This window comes from Macrobrachium rosenbergii, chromosome 46, assembly GCF_040412425.1.
Source record: "Macrobrachium rosenbergii isolate ZJJX-2024 chromosome 46, ASM4041242v1, whole genome shotgun sequence".
NCBI lineage: Eukaryota > Metazoa > Arthropoda > Malacostraca > Decapoda > Palaemonidae > Macrobrachium > Macrobrachium rosenbergii.
In genome coordinates, this window is record NC_089786.1 from 36,758,151 (window position 1) to 36,769,433 (window position 11,283).

Genomic DNA, 11,283 nt, shown 5'->3' on the forward strand with positions numbered 1-11,283 from the left:
AAGAGAATCAGGACTACAACTGTTAACGTCCTGCTTGTGTTTGTTATAATTCCACGCTCAGTGCACAGTTACTCAGTTATTTCCCATACTATGATTTTTGTGTTCGCAGGTGTCAAGCCTTCAATAGCTTCCATAATTCTAAGATACGAAATACAATAGGGGCGTGCAGAGGCATAAATGGTTTAACTTATAAAAGGCCGGTATTGTCTGAGGGACCACGAACTTCTCACGAGCAATATCAGTTTTATATTTGCATATTATGGATGAAATTACTGATTTAGGAACACCACATCATTATCACAGAATACAATAAAATCATTTTTATATACGCAAGGACCTCTGGTTGTCTAGATAAATATTAATATCTCAGCAATATACCAGAGAGTTACGGATCTATTTCATCTTTTGCATTTTTTTGCATCAATATTTATTGCATTAGTCACAGCCGCCCGTATCTGCAATTTCATAGGCTGGCGATAATTTAATGCTGACACTAAGTAACAATAAAAACTCGCGGTATCTGTCATTCGAGTCTATGCGACTCCTATTTTTTTATATGCTGTAAAAAAAAAAAACGATCATATGTCCAATATTCGATATCAGAGCGTTATAGTATCTCACTATTTGCAGTTGCTATCGAGTGGCAGCTGTGATAGCCTCCAGTCATCTCCATACTATGACGATCAGTGCTAAATTGCCTTTCGTGTACTGAAAAACGACTTGTGATAATTCCTTCGTTGAAACTCAGTTCTCATGCATAGCTGACGTTAGCTCCACCCTATATGAAGTTTGTGATTCCTTTTCAATTTGATTTTGAATATTTATTCGAAGAAAGCAACAGACAACGGTTCATTCTTCGAATCACCTTTTGAATCCTAAGTTTCTACAGCGGCAGATGTGGATCAACATGTAAATATTTATCGCTACTACTGATGTAAAGTAGAAATTAAAGGAAATGTGAAAATAGGTAGCATTAGCTTCGGCTGACACAAAACGTATTTTTTAAAAGTCGCAAATACTTTGGAGGGGGGGGGGGGGGCGGAAGGCCGCTGAGGAGCAAACTTTCAAATAGATAATTATGGAATAATTATATTTTCACCTGAGGTTGAGTAGACTGTATCTGGAAGCTTTATTAAATTATTCCTTCTGGGGTTATATAAAACATACTTTGAAAAGTCTCGGTTGCCTGTTAAATATCCCTTATGGAGTAAATGAGGCTTTATGAACTAATCTTCTATATAACTAGGGTTTTTTATTCGCTTATGGAATTATTAATGAATTATAAATCTACTTGATATCACTAAAAGCCCGTGTAGGAAATTATTATAACAAAATACCTTGTGATAAGAGAGGAAGATCAAGGTATTGGTAAATTTCAAAGATAAGAAGAACAGAATTTAATAAATGGTAAAATGATGATATTTCATTGGATCTGCTATGACAGAAAAGCGGGCGAAGATACAAAAGACCTTAGTAGAAAGAAAGAAAAAGATATCATTACTCTTGAAGTCATAATGAATTCCTTTCATAGCATATCTTTGGATTGGTTCACGTGTGGGCTCTAATAAAGACATTTTCGCTTCGACTCTGACGACTGTAATACTAATATGCTGACTTCGGTTTCATCCTGCTACATCGCTACATTTTATTTATTCATTCATTTCTGTAGACTAGGCGTTTTATTTCGCAGAAGAGATTGCCAAAGTTACGTTACTGAACAGAGGTGCCGTACAGTACGCATTATTATTTATGTTACATTCACTTCTAAATAAAAATAGTTTTCTTAGATATATGCATGTATACCCGGCCCATAAACACACACACACACACACACACACATATATATGATGTATAAAAGACATATATATGAGTATCAGTTTGTGTGATAACACTAAAAATTAAATAATGAGAGAAACACCTTAGGTATAACAGTTTGTGGTAATTAAATCAGAATTTCTATTTCGGTTTCACTCAGGGCAATTCTGAATAATTACATTCGCATAACAAAAAAAAATAGGTTATTAGTCAGTGCCACGAGAAGAGAACGAAATATTTTTGTTCTACATATTTATTCCTTCCACCTTGAAAGCATTTCATTTTTATAGCATAAATAGCAGCAAATGTTGAAGCATTTATTGTTATTACTCTTCAAAATCTGTGGCCCTTTCACATGAGACGAGCCTGAAAGGTCATTTCATTAACTTCACAGAATGTTTCGTCGAGCAGAATCCCTAAGCAATGCGATGCCGTATTTATGAAAAGAAAAGAAAAATCTTTCTGATGAGTAGTTACAGGAAGAACGGCTGTGATTGTGATCTATCTCATATCATTTAACTGCTCTTCCTTCCACGCTTTTACTGGTATACCTAGAAAGTTTCTATACTTCCTAGCACGAAAATTGTATTCCTTCTACACCTTTCTTTCATTATTTTTGAACTACATTTATACATTCTTGGTCCTTAGAGTTTTATTAACCGGTTCACAGTTTACCATTCCATATCCGCTCGCGGTTATCAACATTACTTTACAAAGAATGCCTTTCAAAATTTTCTAGAAATTAACGACGTTCTTCATTTAGGTGGCAAACGTTGCAGAAAAGAACGATAGATAAAAATAAAGAACTGGAAGAGAGATGTTAAAACCGAAAAGGAAAGCCCAGCAGAAATCCAGAAAGGACGAAGAGAAAGAGAAAAAACAATACAATAGATTTCAGAAAATACCAAAACTGTCCACTAGGTGTCTCTCCCCTTTCGCTCTGAAGGTTGAACTGGATCCAAGATTTCACAGTTTCAAAAAACAGATGTTACTAACGTTCCTCTCAGTGAGTAAGGGGAAAAAAGTTAAGTATACCTTAGTTTTACCAGACCACTGAGTTGATTAACAGCTCTCCTAGGGCTGGCCCGAAGGATTAGACTTATTTTACGTGGCTAAGAACCAATTGGTTACTTAGCAACGGGACCTACAGCTTATTGTGGAATCCGAACCACATTATAGCGAGAAATGAATTTCTATCACCAGAAATGAATTCCTCTAACTCTTCATCAGCCGGTCGGGGAATTGAACTTCGGCCCATCGAGTGACAGTCCGCAACTCTACCGACTCTTCCAACGAAGAGCTGAGAAAAGGGGAAGGGGGTGAGGGAGGGGCGGTCGTTAAATGAATGGCAGAGACCAGGGAGGGGCAGGCGATATGGTGAGTTCGAAGGAATCAGAGACATGAAGGTATTCCGAAATGATCGCCATTATTCTACTCAATTTCCAAAGAAGAGGGGTCTTCTCCTCAAGGATAGACGAAGTTCATAAATATATGTGTACTGTTATATCTGAACTAACTCCGTGTAGTTGTTAACTCGCCCATGATAAAAATGCCATTTAGGTTCGGGTAACCAAATAAAACCTGCAGTAACAAAGTACTTACAACGAAGAGTCGAAATTGGATACTTTGGAAGTGAAAGGAGTGAAGCCAAAACTCTTATAACCCATTAGTCAGACGAAAAAGTTCACCTTAAGAATGACCAACAAGATCAGAAACATTTCTTCATATAAAAGAAGAGACCGTAGTCAGGAGCCAGACTTCGAGTTCGTTGTCCTTTGACATTTATTGAGCTTAATCGAAGGAGACTGCGTGAGGCGAGACACGAATCTTCCCGAATAAGGACAGGGATTGAATGCAAGGCGTTCTCATCATGTACATTGAGTTCAGTAACTGTATTTGGCCATTACTTGGAATGGTGACCACCAGTGAATACACAACAATGTTGGCACGCAAATTTCAATGCCAACTACTGTAACCTTCAATTATAAACCTGGAAAGGGCAATGGGCCACAATGGTAAACAACGCCCGTCAGTGCGTGAATGAGGGAAATCATAACAAAAGGTGATGAGCGCCTCCTGAAGTGTTTTCCTTTTCAAAGGAAAAGAATCATTTGTCGGTGAAGTTGAGTCACGTGGAACTAACTGATAATTCTAACTGTAATCAGGTTACCTTAATTATATGAAATAGTTTTATTCAACATAGGGAAAATGTTTTAAAGTATCTCTCTCTCTCTCTCTCTCTCTCTCTCTCTCTCTCTCTCTCTCTCTCTCTCTCTCTCTCTTGTTTAATGTTACGTAAACTGCCTGTAAAGCCTTAGGTGTGGGCGTTTATGTTACTTGTTAGCTCCTAAACAGGGTTGTCTTTTACTTATTTGCTATTCTCTGTTATTGAATCACAATAAGACAAAATGTTCAGTGGTAGGTAACTATGGAGGAAGAATATAATGATAATGAACTGTAAAACAAGAAGCGTCTGATTTCGCCTCATGAACCTTCTTAACTTTATTTGTTGTTGTTTCACCTCAAAACTTGGGAAATTCAGGAGAACATTGTCTTCCGCGGCCTTCTCTTCAACAACCTAATCTATCCACAAGCGCTTCCTATTGCTGTAATCTCATTAACTTTTTTGAATGAAACCTCCCTCTGCACTAAGCTAATCCAATCCTTTGTGCAATTTGTCTCGTTATCCCGGCAACATCAATGGTGAACGCGAAAACGCAGAGATGAAATGAGAGAGACAATGCCTGTGTGGTATGAAAAGGCAAATAATACAGCAGATTCGGGAGGCGAAAGCAGGAGAGGCCCAAAAGGAATGCATTGATTAAGCCAGCCTTGTGCCAGCATGACCCCTACCAACGGCCAATAGGTGTTGGTAAGATGTTGAAGTGAATGAAGGGCCTGGTGCAGACGCCCAAGTAATAAGCGTTAAAAGAGAAGAGTTGGTTTTATGATGTTGTTCAGTCTGCTAATTCACAGTCATTAGCTCGAAATAGCTAAAGGTCATCGATACAGGGCAAATATTGCTATTCTTAAGCAGTTTCAGCTAAACATTTGATGAAACATTTCCTCATAAAACGTTTCGTTTTTTCTATCCACAAATTGTAGACACTTTAACATCTTATGTCTTTAGCGTTACATGTAATATAATATAATATATATATATATATATATATATATATATATATATATATATATATATATATATATATATATATATATATATATATATATATATATATATATATATATGAGTGGGCCGTTATGCAGGTTATTTAACATATACGGGGCTGTCTTGATAGATGCAACAAACAAAGGAGGGGAAAACAACAAAAAACAATATAATGAGCTTAATATTAATTTATTATATTTACAAGTGAGTCATAAAAAGATAAAAACCATAGGTACAAAAAAATAAATACTAAACATAATCAAGTTAAATAAACAATTAACTTTATAAACAAAAAGTAAAGTGCAAAAAATAAACAACAGCAGGCAGAAAAAATGCATGTATACGTCCTCCATGGGCACCAAGATATCAGCTGTGCAACAGGGACAAAAACCCACAAACCATAAAACCCCGATGGAGATATTTACAGCCTCACGCTGTCATCAAAGATGAGTAGCTTTTAAACGACTACCATGGTCACCTCCAGGAGCACTGCATTTGCTGCTATAATGACCCTCCTCGTCTGCTTCACCCTACTGTAGATCCCAAAGACTGGTGATCAGAAAATGGTAAAATGAGGATGAAAGCAAGTTGGAACGAGCGGGGAAAAGATGCAAAAAAACTGACACCTCCCACCTAAAAGGAAAAAAAAAAAAGATTATTTTTTTTTATTATCAGTGAAAAGATTAGACGTCACATGCACAGGTTCTTTAAAACCACTGTCTTAACAAATGAAAGCAAAGGAAGGATATGTTTATTAATTTATACATATGTATTTGTGGTGTCTGGTGATAAAACCATATGTGTAAACATGTGTTAAATATTTTTATTTTTAAATAACAAAAAGGCGCTAGCAAACATACGTCCTCCATCGGGCACCAAGACACAGCTGTGCAACAGGGACAAAACCCACAAACCATAAAATAATGGAGCGCCAGATCATCAAAGATGAGCAGCTCGTGGTCATATTTCCTATGGTTCACTCTTGATCCTCCAAGGAAAATTATTTTTTTCTTGTTCGACCAACGGACTCCAAAAATGATGGAGCGACAGAAAAAGTTTTGAAAAAATCAAAACAAAAAGTGCTTTTAATCCACAAAAGGGACTGAACCAGCAGTCAATAGATATTATATATATATATATAATGGTTTATATATGGCCTCAAGTCAAAATATATATATACATATAGATTGCTAACTTATTATATATCCGGTATATATATATAAATCTATATATATATATATATATATATATATATATATATATATATATATATATATATATATATATATATATATATATATATATATATATATATATATATATATACATTCATTTTTATTTTTCTTTTTCATAATGGAAGATCTAATGAAATCGAAGTTTATCCTTCAAACCAACAATGACTTGATTTTTAACATCCTCCAACAAGGAGTAAACCCTCCTCGTCAGTTATTAGATAATCTGGTGATCAATTAGGCATGGGATTACAGCGTAAATGTTCTCAACACATGTAAAACCACTTAACAAATAAAAACTAGAAGGATATGTTTGTGAATCATGTGTTCTTGTGTGTATTTCCTTTTTACAAGGCTAGCATTCAGGAATTTGACTTATATTCAGATGCGAATCAGTTTCATATTTCCTATTTCATTTTTGCAGCCAAGGAAAAATTTGTTTTTCTTGTTCCAAGGAAAAATTTCTTAAAGCTAGATGAAGTGCAAAAGTTTTGGAATAAAAATACTTTAATGTTCAGGCAGATAGTGGCTACACTGGACTACACTGTGCAATTCAAAACACTAGTATAGATTGCTAAATTTTTTTCTTTCCGGTCATATATTCTTCTTAAAGATTTACCAACCATTTTTTTATTTTTGCTTTTCCCTCAAGTTTATCCTTCAAAAGTAATCTCACAACAAAGAGAAAATGTTGTAATCTTAGGCAGACATCAAATGTTCTCAAAAAAAAACTACGTCAATTTCTTTGTGTTCCTTGTGTCGCATCCTTCATGCAGAGAGCAGCCTTTTGTTACCCAGGCAGATAGGAAACCTGTAACTGGGAAGCAATTTCAGATGTGTTGCTGACATCGTTGTCAGTTTGTTAACATCAAACGTAACAGTTCAGTAGTCAGAACCTCTCTCTCTCTCTCTCTCTCTCTCTCTCTCTCTCTCTCTCTCTCTCCAGTGATGAAAGTAATGATGTTGAAAATTTTCTTTTTTTATTGTGGTTTTGTTTTGTTTATGATTTTTTTTTTTTTTTGTTACTGACTAAAAGTATTTATGGTGAGCTTCATCAATCCTACAATAATGTCATATTTTCTTAGTTTCTGATGAACTAGTAAGAGTTGCCCGTTTAGGTTAAGTCTTCTTTTGTCACACGTAAACAGCGTTCTTTTTTCATTAGCGATCATTTATTCTTGTTTATGTTGCATATACTACTCTTTTCCTTTTAATTTCCTCCTCTGGTAGTTTCCAATTTTTTCGACCATCTATAAAATATTATTCATCGAATTTTACTTGAAGGATTTATTTTTTTTTAAATGACTCAAGTTTTAGCTTGTTTTAATCATCTCTCGTTTATTTTCGTTTGCATGCTTATTTTGTTAAGCATGTATCGTCGTATTGTCTATTTCCTAGATTATTTTGTCGCTCATTAATCAATTCCCATTTTTCTTTATATTAGCGGTCACTAAAATCTGTTTCACGAACCATAGCTTCTTTTTTTCTATGTAAACTTCTTCATGGGTACTTTTCATAATCATCTTACTCATAATCAAACAGAAAAGAACAATGAAGTACACTTGATGTTTCATATCAGACAGGCCTTGATATATTACACATTCTTCATAGTTTGCCAGAAAATGGTCGGTTATAATATTTAAGCGATGCTTGCTAAGGTTCTTGTGAAAATATCTACAGATATTTAAAGATTTTGTAGGTGCTTATAGGTTTCTGTGATTTTCAGTTTGTTTCCACGCATGTCGAATTCTTTGTTAAGTGCACGGTCGATTTTTCGCCAGGACGCCATTAAGAAGTCTTGAAAGACTTGTTAGTAGAAGTTTGGGTAGTGCTAAATACGCTGTTTTTTTTTTTATATCTTGTTTCACTGAGAGAGGAATACAAACATCTCATTCTTTCTCATTTTCTGTGGATGAAAGCATATATGCTGCTGCGCTTACTTACATATTCGCGAAACCTTTCTTATTATCACAGTATATATGCAACGCACAAAGTTTTTGAAGAATAAAATCAGACCACAGCCTTGGTTAATTCCCAGGGCCCTCTAAGATGTAGGAGAAATAAAAGAAAATATGCGTGAGAGGAAAAAGAGAGCCAAAATCACCAAGAGAATGATTGTTAAAGGTTCATTAAAAAAGACAAACAACACAGACAAGCAACGTTAATCTGGACTTGTCAAGAAAACTTTTTTCTGGAGCAAAACCTCATCTCCATTTTCTTGGTCTCGTGGAGTTTGTACTCTTTTCCGTCTATTTTGCTTTTGCTTTGTTTCATTTTTATCAGATTATTTTCTTTTAAATTTTCATCTTTATCATTATGATATATTACTCGTGTTAACCTTTATTTATGTAATTAATCAGCTTGTGTTGAATTAGGAGATTTCCATTTAGCCATTTTTAGAACCACTTTTTTTTCAGAATCTTAGGGGTGGTGTAAATATGTTTTAGGATTGCTTCAAGATTTCCTTACAGGTAGGCAGCTGTGAGGTGCTGTTGATGGGATCTTTAGCGAACCGAGACCTATTATCTGGTCTTGCACAAGGATGTGTTGTTCTGTTATTTTTGTGTATACCGATGTTTCTTGGCCGGGAAAAACAAGATTGTTCAGTATGCCGATTATTCAACATTTGTGGATGTAGTAAAGTCACCATTTTTGAGAAATGAACCTGCCTTTAGTTCCCGGCCTGACATCTCCAGCTGATTAGTGATTGAACGTAGTCGGTTGGGGTATGAGGCTGAACTCCAGTAAAAGAAACACCATTGACTTATATATCTCGTGCTGATTTTCCACCTCACCCTCCTCTTCAAGTGGATGGGGATCTTGCAGAATGTGTCTGAATCTTTTACTATACTTGGTGCAACTTTTGAGAAACATCTACTGAAATTATTCTGGAAATGACGCACGGAAGTTGGGTATTATACGTAAGGCCTCATATATCTATAAAACGATAAAATCAGCGTAAACTGTTTTGGTTATTTGTTCTTCCTTTACTAGAAAACTGTTCTCCAGTCGGAATGTCGGCTTCTGCCGAGATTTATCTCTTTTAGATAAAGTGGTTCGTGGTGGAAGGTTTCTGTTTCCTAACATTAGCAGTTATTTTAACACAATCGACAGATGGTGTCTTGTTTGTAAACATAAATAAATTTTAGAGAGAGCTTTTGCTAGAACTGATTCCTGATCCACCAGTAAATGTGCAGTAAAACTTTTGAACTTTCCAGTTTGAAGGTATTTTATTCCTCATACCTTTGGACTGTGGAACAGTCTCTCAGAGGATGATATGCAACTAGAACATCAAAACTTCAAGCGAAGATATAAAGCATTACTAACCTAATGAAATTGACCTTGTACTTATGTATTTTCCTTCTTTCTGTAATCCCTGTTGCCTTCTATCAATTTCTTTCAAATGGATACCATATTCTTTGAAAGCTTGAATCTGAAGTCAATGACCCTGTAGGCTTGCCCATATAAAATGTTTAGGGTTTGTAATAATTCTGAATAATAATAACGATAATAAAATAAATGAATGACGGAAACTATATATGTATTTAAAAGAAAGATTTTTATCCTAAGCTGAAGATATGCCATTCAAAATGCACTTCGTAATTAAGTTTTTCACCGTCTAATGCTCATTTGGAAAATATTGTACGAGTCTTCCTTGATCTTGATATGTGGGGAAAACGAAGCGCCTCTAAAAATCTATTGCTCTTCAATTTAATGCTTATTTCACCGATGTTCCTACCAGTCCTCCTCCTTTTCTCATCAATACATCAAAGCCCCGAGTCGCATCTTAGTCATTCGTATTGAGCAGAAGAAATGTCACAACCCATCACCTGCTCCAACTAATATTAGTGAGTGTCAGCATGGCGAAGTAACAGAATCTAGGCCTTAAGGTTACGCGGAATAGGGCTCATGATCAAAGTGCGTTGGTCAAATCTGGTTAAACTATTAGTTATTGTTTTATTGAGTCAATGAAACTCTTATTGAGTTAAAAAAAAGGAAATGATATTAAATGTGAATTATAATTGGTTCTGACTAATCTATCTAATTATTTTGTTTGAAATTTGATGCCCAGTGATGAAGCAATTTCCTCACTGGGGAGTTGTGAAATGACTCAGAGAGATGATTTATTTTTGTCCTTACTTCTGGCAAACACCGTGGATGACATCATACAGCATCCTGGGAAACAGTCTCCCATTTTATTACACAATCATGAAAGCTTCTCATGCAACACTCCAAATAAAATGAACACATAATTCATATCCTAAAATGTATTTCGCTACATTAAAACAAACATCCAAGCACACAATGCAGCAGCGGAGGCGATTCATGAGCGAGGGAATCCTGATGTTTACCTGCAGCTTATCGCTAACGATGGCGTTTGCTGAAGGTGTAAAATAAAGGCGTAACCCACCAGTCTTTGCTTGGAGATTCTAAGTGTCCGTCATGATACTCGTAGTTCATTCCTTAATGCTGATTTATTATTTACAGTTTTATTGCATTATCTATTCCTCTTTAACATCAACGACCTTTTCCATAAAGAATTGTTGTGGAACCGGAAGGCTGTACCTTCTAATGCCGGCAGAGAACAAAGAAATGGAATTCGGCAAAACAAGAGAAAAGGCTGAAAACGATAATCAAAATAGCTGAAAAAAAAAACATAAAGTGTGTTGAATAAGAAAAATGGAAAACTTAATGGAATCTAGGAATAAAAACAAAAAAAAATAGCAAAGAGAGAAATACAAGTGAATGTAAGATAGAAAAGCAACAGTAAATGAGGAAAGGAATCAAAACTGAAAAAGGGGTGGGAAGTGCGAACCAGACACAACAACATCCCAACATCACTGACGTGACAACGCACCGGCGCCTCTTACTTGGATTCACTCAAGGAAAAAGTGATTAGCTTTGCTTCACATTTTTGCGGTCGTAGACGTGAAATATCTTTCGCATGATATTAAGCATGCATAAAATACGTACAAAGCTTACACTCAGTTACTGAATCTCATACAAACGCATTACGGTGTACTTGAAGATTGTAAATCCATACTTGCAGCATCCAAGATACAAAGG